The sequence below is a fragment of the Anguilla anguilla genome, chromosome 5 (genome assembly GCF_013347855.1).
Source record: "Anguilla anguilla isolate fAngAng1 chromosome 5, fAngAng1.pri, whole genome shotgun sequence".
NCBI lineage: Eukaryota > Metazoa > Chordata > Actinopteri > Anguilliformes > Anguillidae > Anguilla > Anguilla anguilla.
The window spans coordinates 62,725,595-62,746,014 of record NC_049205.1 but is presented as its reverse complement, the minus strand read 5'-3'; the positions used below and the strand labels follow the sequence as shown (position 1 = coordinate 62,746,014).

The 20,420-nt window shown below is 44.8% G+C and overlaps 1 protein-coding gene across 1 annotated transcript in view; it reads right to left on the bottom strand.

The window, feature by feature from the left end:
* Positions 1 to 20,420, bottom strand: part of gne (glucosamine (UDP-N-acetyl)-2-epimerase/N-acetylmannosamine kinase) — a 112,474-nt gene that overhangs the window by 38,013 nt on the left and 54,041 nt on the right. Inside the window, exon 2 of the mRNA XM_035417664.1 lies at positions 18,652 to 18,746. The gene's annotated coding sequence lies outside the window, so the exon portion shown is untranslated. The remainder of the gene's footprint in view (positions 1 to 18,651; positions 18,747 to 20,420) is intronic.

Genomic DNA, 20,420 nt, shown 5'->3' with positions numbered 1-20,420 from the left:
GATCACCATGTCTTCCTTGGGGCATAATTGGGCCCCATTTAACAAGCTCGGTTCTAAAATGGTAGGTAGCTACGTGAGTGGCAATCGGTTATATAAAGCAACGTACAATGTGTACCCATCTCATAATATTGGCCTGTCCCATCTGACAGAGGGCGTCCTGACACCGATATTATTTCCCCTCAAACGGCAGAAGAGACCCCGGAAATAACGGCTCCAACCTTCAAAGGGCTCGTCACAACCAGTTAACGGGCGCGGCGCTAACTTTCAGAAGCGCTAATTACCTGGGGTAATTACGGACCGCAGCCCCGCGGGGTCGGGTCGTCAGCGCCCGACGGAGAACGCGGCGTTCGTCGTGACACAACGAGCGCAAGGAGGAGGAACGATCTCGAATTAAATCAGACCCCGCTGCTCATAACGAGAAGGGGGCGCAGAACTGGGACTGCGTGTTCTGCGGCAGCGGGGCGGGCTCGTGATTAAAACGCGCGCGGTCGAGCGCGGGCGGCGACGGACGGCGAGGTCGTTCACTGCGGGCCCGCTCTCAGAGCGCAGAGTGGAAGCGGAGTTCAGCCTGCGTGCGCGAGCGCTCAGAACGACCTCGCCGATAATTGAGGCAGAGAGGTGAAGGGAAATGGAAATGAATTGTACACACAAAAAATGGCACAATGACAAACAGAACGGAATTAAATGACAGAGGGCATTAAATGGGACACTCGAAAAGCTTAATGAAATTCAGTGTGTGTTCCTGCAGGGCTGGATTCATTCCAAGCCTCAGCACACAGAAGCTTTTATAGTCGCACGAATAGCACCCTAAAAAAAAGAAGTAAAAAAAGATAGTGGACATTGTGGATGAGGTCTGGTTTTATACTAACACCCCGCAGTGTCGACTGTGTTCAATTCAGCCCGACTAGCACCCTCCACTCGTTAGCTCAGGCTAATGAAGCTGCAGCACCAGAGGGTTTGTGAGGGTTTGACCGCTTAACAGCTCACGGTCCGGAGACCGATGGCCTGAGGAGGCCTCGTTTCCCCGCTGGATACTGCAGCTTCTCCGCCTTTCTCAATTTTACAGGCCAACCCAAAAACCGGAGAGGTGTGGAGATGTGAATGCTCGCCTGGGGCCTGGGTCCACAACGTCTGCAAAGAGATCTGAGACACTGGCCTTTTGTAAAAAAAATTTCTTTCTTTTTTTTTTTTTTTTTTTAAGTACTATATATAAATAAATAAAGTTTAATTGAACTGAATTGAGACTGGAACAGGCTCACACATAAAAAAGCTTCCCTGTACTCAAGGCTTCCATTGATTCATAATTCATTTCAAGGATGTGGTGCGATGGATTTAAATTTAAATCAAGAACAAAATTTAGATGAGTACTTTCTTTTATAACCCCCTGGTTTGTAGTGCTTCTCCCGTTTGATTTCAACAGCTGGAAGCCCGCCTGCGTTTGGTCATCCTTCAGCATTTCACCCTCCTGACATTAATGCACCACTTCATCTCCTCACCCCTTTTATTTTGATTGTTCTCTGGAGTTTCCCTGTCCGGCTCAAACCCATTTCCCTCTGACCGACCCGATCATTCTTTATCCTGCGAAGGAAGAGCTCCACCCCTGAGGCTACGGAGCAAGGCGCGGTGGACGGCAAATCAAATTTCACATGCATCTAAAAATGCGGGCCTGGCTTCACTTCAATTTCAACCTCATTTACGGTTCATAGTCCAGATTAATTTGAACCGCGCTGCACTTTGAGCGACAAGTTTATGCTAATGATAGTTATTTGTTTCTTAAGACTGTCGAGATTTTGACAGTCACTAAAATTGTTTAAAAAGTGCAGCTTGCTTAAATCTGTCATTAGAAGTAACAAAAGGACAAAGGCTGTTATTAATCTCTATTTTGCACACTTTCAGAATTTGTTGATGAAACAGATTTGGGTTCAAACAACTATGCTGCTGCCCTTAAAAAGTTTAGTCAATAAACAACTTAATTAAATAAGTTTTTTTTTTTTCTTATTTCTTATCTCCAAGTAATTTTCTTATCTCTCAAGGCAGCCAACAAAGTGAAAGCATCATGTTTTCATACATTAACATATTCCACCTCCAGAAAGAGTGCTGTGCCTGTGGCTGAGATTACTGATGAACCCAAACCAGGATATTCTGATAACTGCGAAAAAGACCATTTTTAATTACACGCATTAGCATAAGGAAGTGAAAATTAAATAGATTTTCAAAGATAATAGATCCAAACTGTCTCCCCCCTTTCATTACCTGCGATTACTGTATTTACAGCTCTGCAGACAATTAAGAGCAAGTCTTAATTACTCCACTGATGAGCTGACCTACAACAGTAATTACCAGTTACCTTCATTTAGATGCTGTACTGTATGTAGGTTAGGTATAACAGACTGGTTTGTTTCTGGAATTCACAGGACTGGGAAAAATTAACATGTGCACTGCCCAGTTAACAGTAGTCTATATGAGGGCATTACTTGAAGACAATTCATGAAACCACCAATATACCGGACATTGTGGGTAAATTGCTCGTCTTTGTTATAGTAGGGTTTAGCCTACCTCCTGAGCTCATCTACAACTGAAAGAGCAATGCTGGGTACATTCAGCAAGCTTCATTTTCAGAATCAGCACCATGCCGATAAGCATTAATGTGCTGCAGTCTAGTGCAGTCTGCACTAGAACATCAAGGCCACCATAGCAGGGCTCCACAGCGCTTCCATTTTAGGATATAATTGAGGAGCACATCCACTAATGGGGATGCATTAGTGTGCATCTACATTTTTCGATCTAGGAGCACATGGGCTCCTTGGGAAAAAACGTGAGTGTAGAGCCCTGTATGGGGATTACATTTTAAAATGTAGGGATAACAGAGATACCAGGAGGGTTATTCTGCTGAGGAACCACTATGGTGTACGGCTGCACTCTATGGTATGAACTATAAGCTGATGCAGTTAGCCACACCATCACTCAGTACCTGCCAACTTGCTGCTCAATAGCAACTCCTCTGACCACCTGGATGCCCGTGATCTACCTATACCAGCTGCATTACGTGCCACAGACCACTGTCTGTTTCTATGGGAACTCATCTCCAAAGACATGCAGGCCAGGCTACTTGGGCTGGTGGGGGTCATTTGCAGGGCACTGCTGTAAGAGAGCATGCATGCTCAGTCCACCTGCCCTGTGTCACTAGCCAAGGAGGCTGCAGGTTGGCCATGCTGTTGCGCAGGGGCATTACAGAGGCTACTGAGCTTACATGAAAAACTCAAAACAGACAAACTAACATTCCCTCAGGACACAGAAACACTATAACACCGTGCGAAGCATTCCTCCGTCTTCTCTAAAAAGTTCTCTCTCTCCTCGTCATTTATTCAAAAGGCCGGCCGGGCAGGGTCACAGGCTCGCGCGCGTAGAAAACACAGTGGTTTGTGTTAAACGTGTTTGGAGATTTAGAGGCGAATCGCCTTGTTTGCAGACACGCGGAAGACAAGACAGCCTTTTCTGTTGCACAGACTTGTTCAATTACCCGCTAACTTGGCAAATAAGACCATATGGGACTCGATGTCAGCTGACTGGTAGGAGGGCGGCACAGTGGGTTGTAGCCTCATCTCAGTAAACTACAGGTGCATGCTGTGTTCGGTCCAGAGCTTCAACTGTTATAGCCCACATATCTGCTTCTGTAGCTAGGATACAGCCTCTATATCCCAAAGCCCAAATCCTTAAAACCGTGTCGTCTAGGAGTAAATTAAACAAGCTGACCTTCTTGCGAGCGAAAGCTAGGTGGATGCATAGGCCGCGTGAGTAGGGAAGTTCAAAGCAAATGTGGGTGGGCTGAAGTGTTGCCAGGGAGACACTTGCTTAAGAGCGCTAAAGCACTGATTCCAAGGACCAGGAGACTCTGGACTCTGGTACTACAACATCATTCATATGCAAAACCCAGAGAGAAGAGCAGGAGGCCTGCTGTCCCTATGCATACGGCAAGGAAGCCATCTTGCCCAGACTCTTCTCCCAGTCTTGTTCTCACGTCTCTTCCTAATCACCACTTAGAAACCATCTTCCACACACACGAAGAGCGTATGCTAGAAAGTGGACTGTATAAGCTAAATGTTCCACGCTCCAGCACTGTCACCTCAGTTCTTCAGATGTTTTTGCAGCCGTTGTGTGCTGTGGAAAATGAGCGCACAACTCCCTGGCTTCATTTTGCGATGTCAGACACTGTTGTTGATAACAGTCGCTGTGTTGCTGTATTAATCTCAAGAGCCCACTGGAGAGATTTTTCACAGATTGCCAACTCTGTACCCCGGTGCCCCAGAGAAGTAGATAAAACAGAACAACCAACTCACATCTCAAACTCAAACCTAAGCAGACCACAGTGTCTGCTGGTTTATACTGTCTTTCAGCACTTAGCCTACATGCTTAATTTCAGTAACTGATTGGCTAAAGAGTCCACAGACCTGAACTGACTCCTGATTGAAATAAAACCACTCTGGCTCACACAAGTGTATCACGCACCAGCAAATGCAGGATATCAGGCCCCAGGAACAGGGCTGGTTACCACTGCCTTAAAGGGTTTTACAACCCAGAAAGAGAAGGATGTCTTTGAAGAAGGCACTACCCCATGCACTGCTAATCTGCAATCTGGGGGCATGCAGACAGGGCTGGGGGGGCTCAGAGAGGTGCATGCTGGCTGTACTCTCTAACACATACTGTAAGTGGGCACACAGATCTAAACACAGTGATCAAATGCAGGCGTATTAGCAACAAACGCCACAGCGCTTAACAATTAGCCTTAAGAGAAACACGAGCATCACAGAGCCCAATGCTGATCTATGACAGCAACATTATACAAATGTCATGTCTTTCAGAAAGTAAATTTATACCTCTTTCACTCAAATTAAACACGTTATTGTCCATCATGTTACAGAATAACGGAGTTAATTATTTGCAGTGTTCTCCCCTGAAATGTTAATGTTCTAATTATTATGCAGATTGCTCTACCAAGGCACCCTGACATTTTTAATTTGACAGATATAATGAGAGGCGTGCATTTGCGGAGGCATCGGGGATAAATGCGAAACCCCACAAAAAAATAAAAAATTAAAAATCACCAGCGGTGCCTCCCCAGTCACGCGCTATTATTAATGCGATTCCACATTTTTCAGTTTGACTACTTATTTAAAATCAGCACAAACTGTACTTGCGGGGGCATGAAAGACGTGTTCAGAACTTCTCAACAAGCACTTTGTGAGAGCGGTTTAATTAAGCTGTTCTCATTTAATATTTTACCACGTGTCACACCCACATGTGGGCGAGATAATCATTAGTGCTGCAGGGCACACAAAAAACATAAGCCGCAACCACACTAGAAAACGAAGTGCATTTATGATAAGGATTATTATTATTATTACTGCTGATCATTGCAGAAGGTCCAGTGATTTACACTGGAATTAATTAATTTATCTGACAACTTAAAATCGAGATTTCCTAAAACAGATAATCCTATAGAAATTGTCAAGGATAGAAACACAAGGAGGCCAGTAGGCTTATTTCCATTGTGGAAAGCACAAAAACAGCCTTTCAGGTAAATCAGGAATTTTCTTCCGTACCGGCATAGCCTAGATGTCACGCACGCTTGCATTCCATTTCAGCGAGGTCAGGAAACTATTTAAAATTCAATGAATAGACTGAAAATTGCCAATAATATTCTATGCAGGTTTGTCGTTAATCAATTAATTGAACTGAAATTCATCTTCAGAACTGAAAAATAATAACGGATTTGAACAAAATGCTGATATTCACGTACATAAGTTATAGCCTATAATGCAAGCCACATTTAGACCCGACCATGCACCGTACAACATAAGCTTCTGTTAACAAACAGTAGACCAAAGAGTTAGGCCAAATTAACACGTATCCCTGCAACAGCACACCGTCACACCAATAGTGCACTTCCCCTGTGGTGCATAGCCATAAAATGAGGCCTGCTAAGCCTTGTGTGAGTTCTGTGGCCAGTAGACTGGTGTTCGGCACATTATTTTGTACTGGTTAACTCACATTTATCATAAATGCCGTCCCACGTCACACAAAATGCAGTATCTGTGAATGTTTTCCAGCCAGTTGCTACTGCTGCAAGACGGAACAAACCAGGATATAATTATGAAATGTGTCGTGCTCAAGATTAGCGAATCATATTTAATCCATTTATGTAATTTATCATTGATGTTCTCATTACCTCCCTCTCTGCCCACTTGATGTTGTATATGCGCCAGATGTGTAGTGTTTAGTCTAACGCATGTGAATGAATGTGTTAATGTTTGAGAAAAAGACGGCAGAGAGAGCGCATTTCTACTGCACAGATTTACTAGATTTTAAGAAGTTGAAATCCCTCCGTTTGTGTCCATCAACGACAACAACAGCATAGATTTTGAGTAGCCTACTTACCCATGAAAGTTTTGTAAAGCCGTGCCTGCTAACGCCGGCCATCCAGCTATAGATGTTTCGCTAACTTCCAGAACTGGGTATACTCGCTTCTTCTCAGTCAAATACCCCCGTCCTCTTTTGCCAATGCCAAATTCAAAAGCATTATTATTAACGTTAAAAAACGATATATTACCATGTGCCATGTACCACTGCTCCGAGAAACCATCGTTTGTTTTTTGGCAGTTTGATGAGCCGCCTAACGTCAGCTTTCGCGAGCGCTATGCTATTGGGCCTGCGTGAAAGTTTGAAAATCTTCACGCGGGACAGATGACCTAACGTATCTCGCCACTCCCTGGCCCAGCGCATCCACGAAGCCACCACGAGTGCGCTGAGCGTTTCCACTGTGCCAGGTTGCTGCTGAAGAACAGAATTTGTCTTAATTCACAAACTTGGTTTAAAAATGCTTCAGATGAAAAGCTAAATCTGAGCCAGAAGTGCACGGACATAAATTTCCTTCGCCAGAAATTACAAACTCTTTGGATAAGAAACGTGTCTCGGCTAGCAGCAACTGGCCACACGTGAACTGTGAAGTGGTTGCATGAATTAGCTACTGAAACCTACATTACTGTGCCATCTGGGCTAATATAATTCGAGCATGTTGTGGCTGACTGGTGATGATGTTAACGCACGATTGCTAATATCATTTAAGACAGTTCAGAGATAAATCTTTCTCTTTTTTAAACAAAATAATCCACCCGTTTCTTCAGTTTTTGTTACAAAAAATGTGTGCACTCATCCAGCACACTTCCCTGCGAGCCACTGACTGTTTTCCCCACTACAAACCACGCAATACACAACAGGAGAGCTAGCACCAGCCGTGCGAAGGCGCCTCTTTCACTGTATGACAACAAGCAACCTGCAGGTAGCTGATGAGAATCAAGTGGAATCTCTGCTGCAGTGGTAACCTGTGGACCATGCCTATCTACCACTGCTGACTTTTAGTCATGGCGAGATAAGACTTTGGATAGAAATGTGTAGTTTATCTGAAGTGACAGCATCCTGCAGTCTGGTATGAAAACGGATAATAATCTCTGTCTGAGGAGGACAGCCTCTGACTGGGAGGGCAACATCTTTTCATGCGTCAGTGACTGCTACTGGTGAGTTTATTTATTTATTTATTTATTTTATAGCCTAGGCCTACCTCACTTGTTTGCGACCCCGACTCATTGACCAGGATGGGTAATGTAAAAAAGCAGTTGTGGCATCACATGCTTGTTTCTTTGAGACTACTGAATAAATAAATATATTTGTTCCACCGCTGCGTTGTGTGTTTTTTAAAATCTATTTTTATTATTCACGGGATTCAGCACAGCGTATTTCTAGTTTTGAGTTGAGCTCATTTCATTACTTGAGAAATGAAAGCATCCTGCATGGATTGTAACATCTAACAGATGTCATTCGCTTTGCGTTCCAGTCGTCTGATAACTTCCATCTTCCATCTGGATTGGCTGAAACCAAATGCAGGAACTGCCAGCCTTATTTCAAATGGCAAAACTTGAATGCCTTTTCTGTAGTAGCGAAGATGGGTTTCATGTTTTAATTATGACATTTGTGCAGATGCCAAGGCCACAAACTGGAGGGCTGAGCAGCAGCCTTGGAAGTAGGGGGAGGAGAAGAAAGAGAAGAGCTCATATAAAGATGATCTGTTTACATGTACAGGAAATGCAAGCCACAGCACCATTTCCTCCATCCGCAAACAACCAATGTTGATTCAAGAAGGGCCATATGTAAGAATGATACAAAGGAGCTCTATAAACATGTATTCCAACAGGAAACAAGAACAGGGAGCTAAAAAAAAAAAGAAAAAGAAATTAGGCCTAAATCAATTCTGTCCATCTCAGATCGGCTGGAATGGAACAGTGATGTGGACTTGTCGTTGCAGTTGGACTTTGGCGAATCACAACATTGTAGCACTGCATTAATATCTCTTCTTAATAAAAAAAAATGTTTCTAAATAAGGAAAAAGGATTAGAGTTAGAGTTTACATAAGCTTAATCAGAATTTAATGCAATGGCGTGGCAGTGCATCATAATTTTCAGGGAACTGGGGTTTTAACTCAAAGGTTGTGTGCGCTGCCATATCCTTGAGTAAGGTACTTAGCCTGAATTGATTTAGACACACACAATAGCAACAGGGTTGTGGTGTGTTGTTGGAAGGCAATGACCAAAGCTGAGGTGTGAAAGAGGGTGTGATATTGCTATCGCGTCTTTTCTATTGTACATTATCTCAGCTTTTGTATGGCCTTGTGAATCTGTGAGTCACTTGGGTTTTATAACTCTCAGTTTCGGGAAGGTGACCAGTGTCACCACAGCAACTGCCTACACATAAACAAAACCCCTCCAAAAAGCAAACAGCGGGCACTCTTTCTCCTGGAGCACCACACAGCAGTGTCCTGCTTTGGCGTTAGGCTCATACTTATTAGCTGGGATTCAATCAACATTGGAAAAAAAAAAAAATGCAAGCCATTTTAGTAAAATAAAGGCAATTGAAAACATAAAATAAACAAGACTAAAGTGGAGTGCTAAAGCGCTGCTTTAGGGTTAGGATGCGGTCCACTGTTTGTTACTGAATCTAGGCTGGACCAGCACAAGCCCTGGCTTGAATCACATAAGAAGGGAAGAATTTTAGTTGGCAGGAGGTTTGTGGCATGTCCAGTGTTGCCAGATTGGGCGGATTCCCACCCAACTGGGCTGCTTTTTAAATGTTATTGTGCAGGCAAAAATGGTTTTGGGCAGGTTCACCATTTTCAAATCTGGCAACACTGATAATTCTGTGAAACAGTGACCCCTCCTGGCCAGTCGATCACCTGCAGTCTGCCTGCATAAGCTGCACATGCAGTGTCCTCCTCAGACTCAGCAGTGTTTGTGTGAGCTTCACTGATGGACCGCAGAATAGGAAGCAGCAGCTGCTTGACACTGTGGTGCATGGGAGAGCACACTTTGCCTGCTCCCTCCCAAACTGAAAGCCGGTTCCACAGAGAGCTTAAAAATCCAAATGAGAGAAAAAAAGAAGGATACATTTTATACACCCTTCTGTGAGCAGCTGGGCATTCCAAATTGGGAGAAAAGAAGTGGTACATTTAAAAAAAAAAAAAGAAAAAACAGGAGGCAAATGGCAACACTGTGAATGGTGGGGTTTGGGTGGTCAGAACTTGCAGCCCTTACATGGCTGTGCCACTGCCCTCTCTGTAGACTCCTGCCATGCGTCTGATCCTACAGTGTATGAGATTTGCAGGTTTAGGAGCAGCATGTGGAAGTAGCTTCCAGCGTGAAATCACATTTAATAACAAAAGGCCTTTTAAACAAGGCCCCCGGAATACCTCAGCCGCGCGAGTCATTTCCATGGAGACGCCGCGACCGAGGCAGCCAATGGGCTTCGCTGGAGCCTCTGACCTCTGCGGAGACGGATGCTGGAGGGTTTTCCCTTCGCCGTCGCGCGGGGGTTGCTTTATAGTCAGACTCGGGAGGCTGTTCCGTGGCACTGAGGGACTTGTGATGGATTGCACTGCATTAAAGGAACTTTATGGAAATTTCTTGTTTGCGTGGGCTCCCGAACAGCAGGCTTCACGCTCCTCTTCGGCAAGCCTGGCGAAAGCAGGGCAGAACAGGTAACCTTTCGTGATGCGGCCAGTATTTTTTAACCGATCGCAGGTATAAAAGGTGTTGATTCATAAAAATTCAGGGGGGCCTCCCAGGAACATGGTTATGATTTAACTCGTCATTCCAAATTCAGATTGGGAATTCAGTATGGGACATACAAAGCCCTGCAGTGGGCAGCAAATTATTCTTTTAAATATAAGTTTACAGTGTGTGGAAGAGCACCATAGGATCAGATCTTTTCACCCATGGGGAGTTCTCTCTTGACACGCCCTATTTCTGCAGTCTGTAACGGAAGGAGGTTCATACTTAGGTGCTAAATTAATTTTGAGCTGATGAGGCAATTATGGGCCCAGAGAGAAATTGCTTGGGGAACATTAAGATTAAATTTTCTTCTGCATTAGCGCCATGGGAGAGAGTGTTTAAGAGTTTGGATATTGCTCCATCTCCTCAAAGCTGAGTCATCTTCCCTCGCTCTAACTTTCAAGAACACATCACTTAGCGACGACGAGCGCCACGATTTGGGTCAATGTCCATTCTTTTGCCATCATTCGGTGGGTATAGATCCACCGCTCCTCCCCCCCCCCCCCCCTCCCCGTCACTCTCGCCCATTCAAATAAGAGTGAGCGAGGCACGGAAGCATCTGTTCCTGTCCTCCAACCTTCAAGACGATGAGATACTGACTCCATAATGACCACGTCTCAGCCACAGCAAACCGTGTAAACCTGTAAGCACGTCCGATTATCGCCCAGGAAGTTCCGGCCAATACCGAGGCAGCTCATCTCCCCGCTTCCAGTGGCTTCCGTTCCAGGCCCCCTGCCGCCAGGCTCGGATCAAAGACTCCTCCGGCGTCCAAAAAAGTTTGCCTCGCTCCTTAAGTCCCCCTCCGTACGCCGCTACACTACGCTCCGGCCCCCCCCCCCCCCTTATGGGGAATCCCGGCCCACTGTAACGACTCTTCTGCCTGAAGTCTCGCCAGGAGGAGTGTGTTGCCGCGGACGATGAAAAGTGGCTCTTCTTTAATTGGAGCTCTGGGAAATGGACTCTAGTGGGAATGGGGGGGATGGGAGGGGGGCGGGATTTGGAATGATCCCTTTCTACTGTCGCTAAACCCCCAATCCTTTCGCCGCTCTCAGATACGCCTCGTCCTCAGGGTTTGGCACGTGGACGCGAGGCGGCACATGAGGTAGCATTGAGATTGTCCAAAATTTACGAGGAGCCTCATTTAGTCAATCTTGAAGGGTATTACCAAAGCACTCTTTTTCTGTCAAAAAGTTTGAAATGTCTTCAATAAAATGACATTGCTACTTTAAAACACAACATGCTAAGATGGAAGTGGGGTAAGGTGGTTGTCACAGTTATTCTGGGTTGTGGAGCCATACACCCCATCTCAAATTTGTCCCTGCCCCCACACTTTAATCTCACCTCCCCACAGACCCTGTGATCCTTGGTTAGGTTCGGCACTGGGGTGCTTTGGCCACCATGGTCACACATGGACAACGAGGCAACACTGAGATTTTCCTAAATTTAAGAAAGATATCTTGGAAAAATGTAACCAAGGCATCCAGTCCAGACACGGATGGTGAGCAATGTTGAGATCTGTCTTAAATTCACTCTTGTTATGTTCTACATTACTTTGTTAATACTCAATGAGTCCACTGAGGCGATTTTAAAAACACAAAACTCCACCAACTCCCATGATCTTTGTTCACACCAGCTTTACAGATGACCTCCTGAACAGAGGTCATCTGTAAAGCTTGGACAACCAACCAGCAGCTGGGCCACACTGACTGAAATCCACACCAGGCAAACTTATCTGGCCCATGGGATCCCACCATGAACATTCAGACTTGTGCCCTTCAGAAAGGAGAGAATCCATGCAGGCATTCTAAGTCCATTTCCCACAATTCAATTCCTTTTCCCACAGCCTCTTTGCAGGAAGGTCGGCCAGCATTAAGCATGTTTGACTGAATCATCTGATGAGATGGGAGACTGAGATTCCAGCTATTGAGTTATATCTGCCTCTTGGTGTGAGGAGTCAGTATTGATCTGGGATCAGATGTAATGAGCAGCAGGTTTGAGATGCGGGTTTAAACAGGAGTCAGGACTGACCTGGGATCAGGGGTTAAAGAGCAGCAGGTTTGAGATGCAAGCTTAAACAGGAGCCAGGACTGACCTGGGATCAAGACCCAAGGCTTGAGTAAACTCACTCAAATAACTCCAGTTAAAACAAAAACTGCATATATTTAAGACCCTGGATTAAGGAAATAAGCATGTGCAATGAGGTTTAAAAAAATCCTTAAAAGTTAAATTAAGTGGAAGCAGATTTGCTTCCTAATTAAAATTCCATTTATGGTGTAAATGGTTTTGTCTTTCATCATTAATCCGTAAAAAAAAATATTAAAAGGCATTTCAGCACTCAAGCGAACCGCACACTAGCGCATGGACAGAAGGCTAAATGCGGCACTGGAATTGGTTTGATACTGACGGTCACGGCTGACTACGTTCGGATGGCTCGTGTGTTCAACTTAATGGAATTCCGCTTCGGAGAGAGCGCGAGCGCAGAAAGAGAGGCTAAACTGGAAGTGCCGGCATATCTCCGAGCGGAGCCGTGGAACTGTGGCGCGGTTCCTGGATTAACATTAGCCTACCGCGAAAAAAAGGTTGGGGGGGGGAAGCACTTTGACCAAGCGTACAAAAATAAGCATGTGAATATGAGGCTTATATTCCGCAGCGCACACGCGTCTTTACAGCCCAAACAGGCTAACGCGGGGAGATAAGGACAAGCCTCGGATAAATCTTACTCAGTTCCCGGTTGAATGAGGCAGCGACAGCGTTGGAGGAAAATGGAAGCGCTGCAAGCTGCCGCCTGTCATAACTCATTTGGATGCGTGCTCTTCTCGCTCCCCATTCAAGGCATAACGCTGGAAAATAATTACAAAAAATAAAAAATGAATAAATAAAATAAAGCGTGGACGATGAAATATGTAGTGGCGTATGCGGACTGAATCTGTTGTGACGATCTTACTTTTATGCCTCTGTTAACTAAATACAGACTATGCATACAGGATCGAGCCACGATAGAGGAATCACCGCAGTTAATTCCATTGGTGACCAGTTGGGAGGAGGTGCGCGGAACAACGATCATTAATTCACTTCCTGTCACAGAAACTGGGAATGGGCTCCGACCAGATTAACTTCCTGTCCTGGACATCGCTCCATACATACACAGGTCACACATCCTATAAATAATAAGAGAGGAACTAGAGGCGGAAATATTACACGAGGAAGTAAAAGCCTTGAGGGAATATTAAAGACAGAGACCAAGGAAATATGAGATACAAAAAAGGGGAATGTAAGACACATAAGAGATACACAAGGGGTACATAAGACAGAGGGAACAGATCTACAGAAGAGAAAAAAGGATGCTACACCAAGGGCACAAAAGAGAAACAAAAAAGGATTATAAAACACAGAGGGAAGCTATGAGTTATACAGAGTTATACAGAGGGAATGTAACAGATACACGGAGGGAACAAAAAGGGCATATAAGACAGTGGGAACATAACAGACAAACAGGGAACATATGAGATATATAGGGGGAACAAAAGAAATACAAAAGGGGATATAAGACACATGGAGGGTACATAAGAGGCACACAAAGGGAACATAACAGATACACAAAGGGAACATAAGATATGCAAAGAGGGGACATAAGAACCCACCATTTTCCTATACAACATCCGCAGAATCCGCCCCTTTCTCACCACCTACTCAACCCAGCTCCTGGTCCAAGCAATGGTTCTATCCCGCCTGGACTACTGCAACTCTCTTCTGGCTGGACTACCGGCATCTGCCACCAGACCCCTGCAGCTCATCCAGAATGCTGCGGCTCGTCTGGTCTTCAACCTCCCCAGACACTCCCACGTAACTCCCCTGCTCACTACCCTCCACTGGCTGTCTGTTATAGCTCGCATCAAATTCAAAACATTGGTTCTAGCATACCAGGCAGTCAAGGGATCAGCCCCAGCATACCTTCACAAGATTTTCAAACCCTACATGCCAGCCAGATCCCTCCGTTCTGCTACCTCAGGACGCCTAGCACCTCCCCCTCTTCGCACCTGCACTTCCAGAACACGTCTCCTGTCTGTTCTGGCCCCACGATGGTGGAATGACCTCCCTGTGGAGGTCAGAACAGCTGAGACTGTGACCCATTTCAAACGACGACTGAAGACCCACCTCTTCAGGCTGCACCTCTCCCCATCCCTCCCTTCCCCCCCTGTAAATGACTAAACTTAGGGGTGTAACTAGGCAGCTGTTTAATACGTGACTTAGTTGATGCGCCAGTCTTAACGACTACTTGTATTTTTATTTATTCTTATTTTTCCATAGATTGCGTTGTTGCCGTTCTCTCTGTTAGTGTTAATCAGTTTAACCACCAGGGTCCAAGTTGAACTATGCGGTTGTTCCCTGTACTTGGACCGGTACTTCTCTCTAGGGGTTTCGTCATACTTGTTCCTGGTTATGGTTATACACTTTGTTGTACGTCGCTCTGGATAAGAGCGTCTGCCAAATGCCTGTAATGTAATGTAAATGTCCTATGAGAGACCAACCAACAAACAGCAGTGTCAGTAAGAAAGGATAAAGGAGACTTTGCTTGGTTATTCAAGCCTGTGGCTACTGCGCTTCTTTCTCCCAGAGTTTGGCTAGCTGCTTTTGCGACGGACATCCCCTGGCAACGCTCACAAATATTGGCGGGCAGCGGTGCCCTGAAGCCCTCTCCTCTGTCCCGCCGGACACCACCGGACCGGAATGCCGGACCAGTCCCCTCCCCTCAAATCACCAGAGGAACGTCGGACCGCGCCGAGTGCTTCCGGCCGGGAATCTCGGCCTTCTCGCTTGCGGTTCGCACAGCCCTTTCATGCAGATACACCGCTATCACAAGTCCCTCACCAGCTTCATTAAAGCCATAATTACACTGCATTGATAATTACCCCTTTCATGCAGGGATCACCCGGGTCAGCTTGGATTACAGTATATGAGGTCTGAACATTGCTCTTGCTCACTTGGGCTACATACTTGTATGCAGGTTTCTTCAGCAGCACAAGAGAGTACTGCGCCAGTAGGAGATGGGATTTACAATTCAGGCGTTGAGAAGATGCTTTAAACCGAAGTTGTTTACATTTAAACATTATATTGAACATGACCAGAGTTCCAGCACTGGAGCTAAAGACTAGTAAAGGGTGCAATTCAGTCAGGCCCATAGTAAAGACCCCTGTCACAAGGACCTGCAGAACGAGGACATACCACACACACACACACACACACACACACACGCACACACACACCCACTCACACACGCACACACACACACACACACACACAGACACAGACACACACACACACACACGGCGGTGCTGACAGGCGGTAGCGCTGAAGGCTAGCGGACGCCGCGCGGCTCGAGGGGACCTCTGCTCCCGTCCCTCTCACGCGTAACGGCGGATGGCGATGATCGTTGGAGCGGAGCTCCGCCGCTCGGCTCTCTGGGAACTCGTGGGCTGGTGATAAACGGCTGGTGACCTGCGCGCAGGCCCCCAATCGTCCGTTTCTGTCACGTGGCGCCTTGCCGCGGGGGGAACCCTCTCTCTCTCTCTCTCTCTCTCTCAATTCAATTTCAATTTCAAAGTGCTTTATTGGCATGACAAATATAGGCACTTGTGTTGCCAAAGCAATGGTTATAACATACAACTATATACAATTAATCCATTATATAAAAAAAAAAAAATAAAAAAAAAAATAAAAAAATATATACAAAAATATCAGTAAGTGATGTTAGGTGTGTGTGTGTGTGTGTGTGACTATCTGTGTGTTATGTGCATGAGTGAATACTATGTGTCTGCTTGTACGTGTGTATGCTGTGTGTAAATGTGTACATGAGGTGGTCACACATTGTCCCTCAGAGTATGGCAAGAGAACACAAATTGTGCTGCTAATATGCAGCAGCCTTTTTCTTCTCCTAATAGGTAGGGTAATCTATCGTCATTGGGTATATCATTGAATTGGGGACATTTCTGTATTATTTTTTGGTAGAATTTTTGGCGAATTTGGTCAAATTTTGTGCATTCCATTAGGAAGTGTTTTTCCGTTTCAATTTGGTTGCCTTTGCATTGTTGGCACAATCTATTTTCTTCTGGCAACCATGATTGTCTGTGCCTGCCAGTTTCTATGGCTAAGTGGTGCTCGCTGAGTCTGTACCTCGTCAAGGTGGTTCTCAGTTTTTTGTCAGTAACTGTGGTCAGGTAGTTCGCTACAGCATACTGTCTTTTTAGGGCCAAATAACATTTCATTTTACTTTGCAATTTTGTTTTAGTTTCCCAGTAGGTTATATAATTCTGTTTCAGCTGTGTTGCAATTTGGTTTATTCTAATTATGTTTGTAGTTTTGTTCTGATCCTGAGCAGGTGAGGTGTTAGTGTGTGTTAGTGTATGTGGGGAACTAAGGCTCAGGACCAGCTGAGTGAGGGGATTGTTTGCTTTGCTCTCTCTCTCTCTCTCTCTCTCTCTCTCTCTCTCTCTCTCTCTCTCTCTCTCTCTCTCTCTCTCTCTCTCTCTCTCTCTCTCTCTCTCTCTCTCTCTCTCTCTCTCTCTCTCTCTCTCTCTCTCTCTCTCTCTCTCTCTCTCTCCCTCCCTCCCTCCCTCCCTCCCTCCCTCCCTCCCTCCCTCCCTCCCTCCCTCCCTCCCTCCCTCCCAGCAGCGCGCACCTCGTTCATCTCCAGCGATTTTAGCGCCGATAAGCACAGCCAGCAGAGCCACCTTCCACCGTGAGTCGAGGGCAATAACTAACCAGCCAGCCCAGAACACAGCACATCCACATCCCCCAACATTACTTCTTTCCTTAAAACAGAATTCCAGGGCTTGTACATACTGTACGCTGGGCAGTCCGGCTTTGAAGACACACAAGGAATCCAATCCACTGAAGCTTAAGCAATTAATATTATATACAAATATGGACTAAAAACTGATTTATTAAAAGGATAGGAAATACAAAAAACACAAAACAATATTAAATTGCATAAAAATAGTTAGACCCACCATAAAAAATATTTTTTTTAGACCCACCATAAAAACATAGACATCTTGTAACAGCAGTGTGACTGAACCAATCAGATGCGTGTATACAGACCCAGCTCCTTGCTTTCCCTACCACACTTCCTGGCTCCATAATAAATGTTAACCCTTTGAAAACTAGGTTTTTTTGGAATGCTTTTTAAAAATGATAAGTCACTGTTCTAGAACATTGCTTTCGTTTACCAGCAGTGATTGTTACGTCATCATCAGTAGAATGTTCAGGCAAGAACATTCTAATCACATATTTGTGATCTTGCACCTTAAGGTGAAACTTGGCCCACCAATAAAAACAATTATCCTTAAGAGCAACACAACTGCGCCATACATACACTAAACATACAGTGCAGCCTACAAAGAACATTATGAGATAGAGACATTATGTCATAGTCTGCATGGTGTCAAAACAATGATTCATACTACATGCACAAAATTAACTTCCATCAAACTGCCATACCCTACAACAATACCAACTGTAAACAATCAGCTGTGCTCAGCTATAGCAGAATTCATTTAAAGACTGAGTGATTAGATTTCACCTTGAGGCAAAATGTTTGTTTAACAATAAATCCAACTCAATAAATGAAATTTAAAAAACTTACTGGAAAAAAAAAACCGTCTAGGCATCTGTGGATTTAGAGAGCTTGACGGGAACACAGAACCACTGCAGACAGAAATTCTGTGTGGAGGATTTTTCCCAGTGACAGCTCTGGAGAAAACTGGGCAGTCCCAGTGAATTAATGCATTGAAACAGGAGTCTACATTCTGTTATTTTGAGGAGGGCCACTATGGGGAGTTGCTTACACCCTGTCCCACTGCTGCACCCCCCAATCAAAATAAATGCAGGTTTTGACTGAAGGTTTTTTATTGGTCGATTAAGTAATTGAATCAGGTGTGGAGTATAGCCAGGCTGGGACAAAAGCCTCCAGCTGTGAATATCTGACTGTAGTGGGAGAGAGGGTTTCAGTCAGCAGGGTTGTCCCTGTCGCATTAGAGAAGGCATATCCTCTGTTTCGCCTGCAGTCTGACTGCATCACCTGCGCAGATGTACTCCTTTGATGCACAGACTGCGCAGCTCAGCTGCAAGCAGCAATGAGCCTGGCCCACAAGTTATATTGCACACAGACATGAAATATAAAAATACAAACCATTAGGAATAATAATTGTAAAAATGAATAACAATAACAGTAAATCATGGTTTTTTGAAGGTTAATTAACTACACTTTAGGTCTTATTGAGGACAGCAGACACACAAACCAGAGAGAGCTATAAAAAATTAATGAGTTGTATTGTTTTTTTTATTCTTCTTGTCGTTGTTGTTGAAATTACGAAGGGCTTAACATGAGGGAAAAAAAACTACTGGCTAAGAGGTCGATTGCAGTAGAGCAGCCATAAGACCAGGAGCTGCTGAGGTTGACTAACTTTCATAAATGAAAAATAAATCCATAGATAATTACCTGCCTCCAATCTGCAAGGAGATGTCTCTCAGCCAGGCCCGAATCCACCGGGTCGATTCTCTCGCTTAAACTCTCCCCCAGATTAGAGTGAGCGGCTATCAAAATAAGAACAGGAGAAATAAGAAATGAGATTTCACACCCCCCCTTCCCCCCCCCCTTCACCTCATCAAATGCGCCTATTCAAAAACAACGTATGCGCCTGGCTGAATTATTTCAATATACCTCAACAGAAAACACCCGGCTTTTGCTCCAAAATAGTCAACAATGCATTCAGTCAGTCCAGGGCCGTCTTAGCCCATAAGACAAAGCCGTGATAGCCCATCCGATTTTTCATTTTCTACAAAATATTGTTTAAACCTCTTAAGACCCAACAATTTCTTTTTGTCCCCTGTAGTGGAGAAGAGTCTCTGGTCTTAATCTCAAGAACCACATATTTTACAATGCTGAAACCTGCACTACAAGGGTCATTCAATAAAAACAAAATAAACAATAGGCAATGTTTTCTTTATCCACGACACTTGTATTTCGTCAAAAAAATTACAATACTTAAATTAGTTTCTGTCATGTCTCGGGAGGTTATTTGATTTGGTTAATTTGTCTTTCAGTGAAACTGTGGACAAAGTGCATGAATTCGGGGGAAAAGACATGGTCATTAGTAGATGTTGTTACACACAGTAAAGAACAGAATCCACCCCGCCGCTGCTGCCGCAGCTGCTGAAAGCCTGGCCTTATCTCCCTGTGCCCTCCTTTTGTTATCTCTTCGTCTGAAACCCTCGAGGCAGCATATTAAAGCATTCACTGACATCAGAGCCTATGTGGGCTATCACTGAGCTAACCGCTAAGTCAGAGCTTCCCTGTGTCTGGGCTGTCACCAGACCCATGCTAACTGCTAACTCAGAGCTTCACCATGGGCTATAACTCAGCCATGCTAACCGCTAACTCAGAGCTTCACTGTGTCTGGGCTGTCACCAGAGCCACGCTAACTGCTAACTCAGAGCTTCACTGTGTCTGTGCTATAACCAAGCCGTGCTAACCGCCAACTCAGAGCTTCGCTGTGTCTGGGCTATAACCAAGCCACGCTAACTGCTAACTCAGAGCTTCACTATGGGCTTTAACTCAGCCATGCTAACTGCTAACTCAGAGCTTCACTATGTCTGGGCTACCGCCAGAGCCATGCTAACCGCTAACTCAGAGCATCACTGTGGGTCTGTCTGGGCTATTCCTAGAGCTAAGCTAACTGATAACTCAGACCTTCATTATGGGTCCATGCAGGGTCCCAGCCCAGCCATCACTCCCCCCCCCCCCCCCAAAAAAAGGGAGCCCAGAGGATGGGGGTTTCAAATTAGCAGAGGTAATCCCCTGAATTGTGATCCCATCTCTAGCTGTAGCTCTCTCTACTTCCCCCTGTCTGAATTAAATAAGAGAAAAAGAGGGCAGATCTGCTAAACTGATAAATAAATAATTTCGTTTTGTGGGTTAAAGGTATAAAAAAAGGATTTCAGCAGTCTGTTGATTCAGTCTCTCCAAACAAAAACAAAAATGAAACCCTGAACCAGAACATGTTTTTACCTTTTACAGTGATTACTACATTATCCATCAAAACACATCCCTGAGGGTTATTTTTATCTCTAATCTTTAGCAACAAATAAAGGAATATAATCAGGCATGGGGGTGAGATGGAGGTTCCCTACTATTGACGCCCAAAGGCAGGTTTCATAACACAAGTAAAATGTACTCTAATCTAAAATAAATTGCAGTTTCTCTTGCAT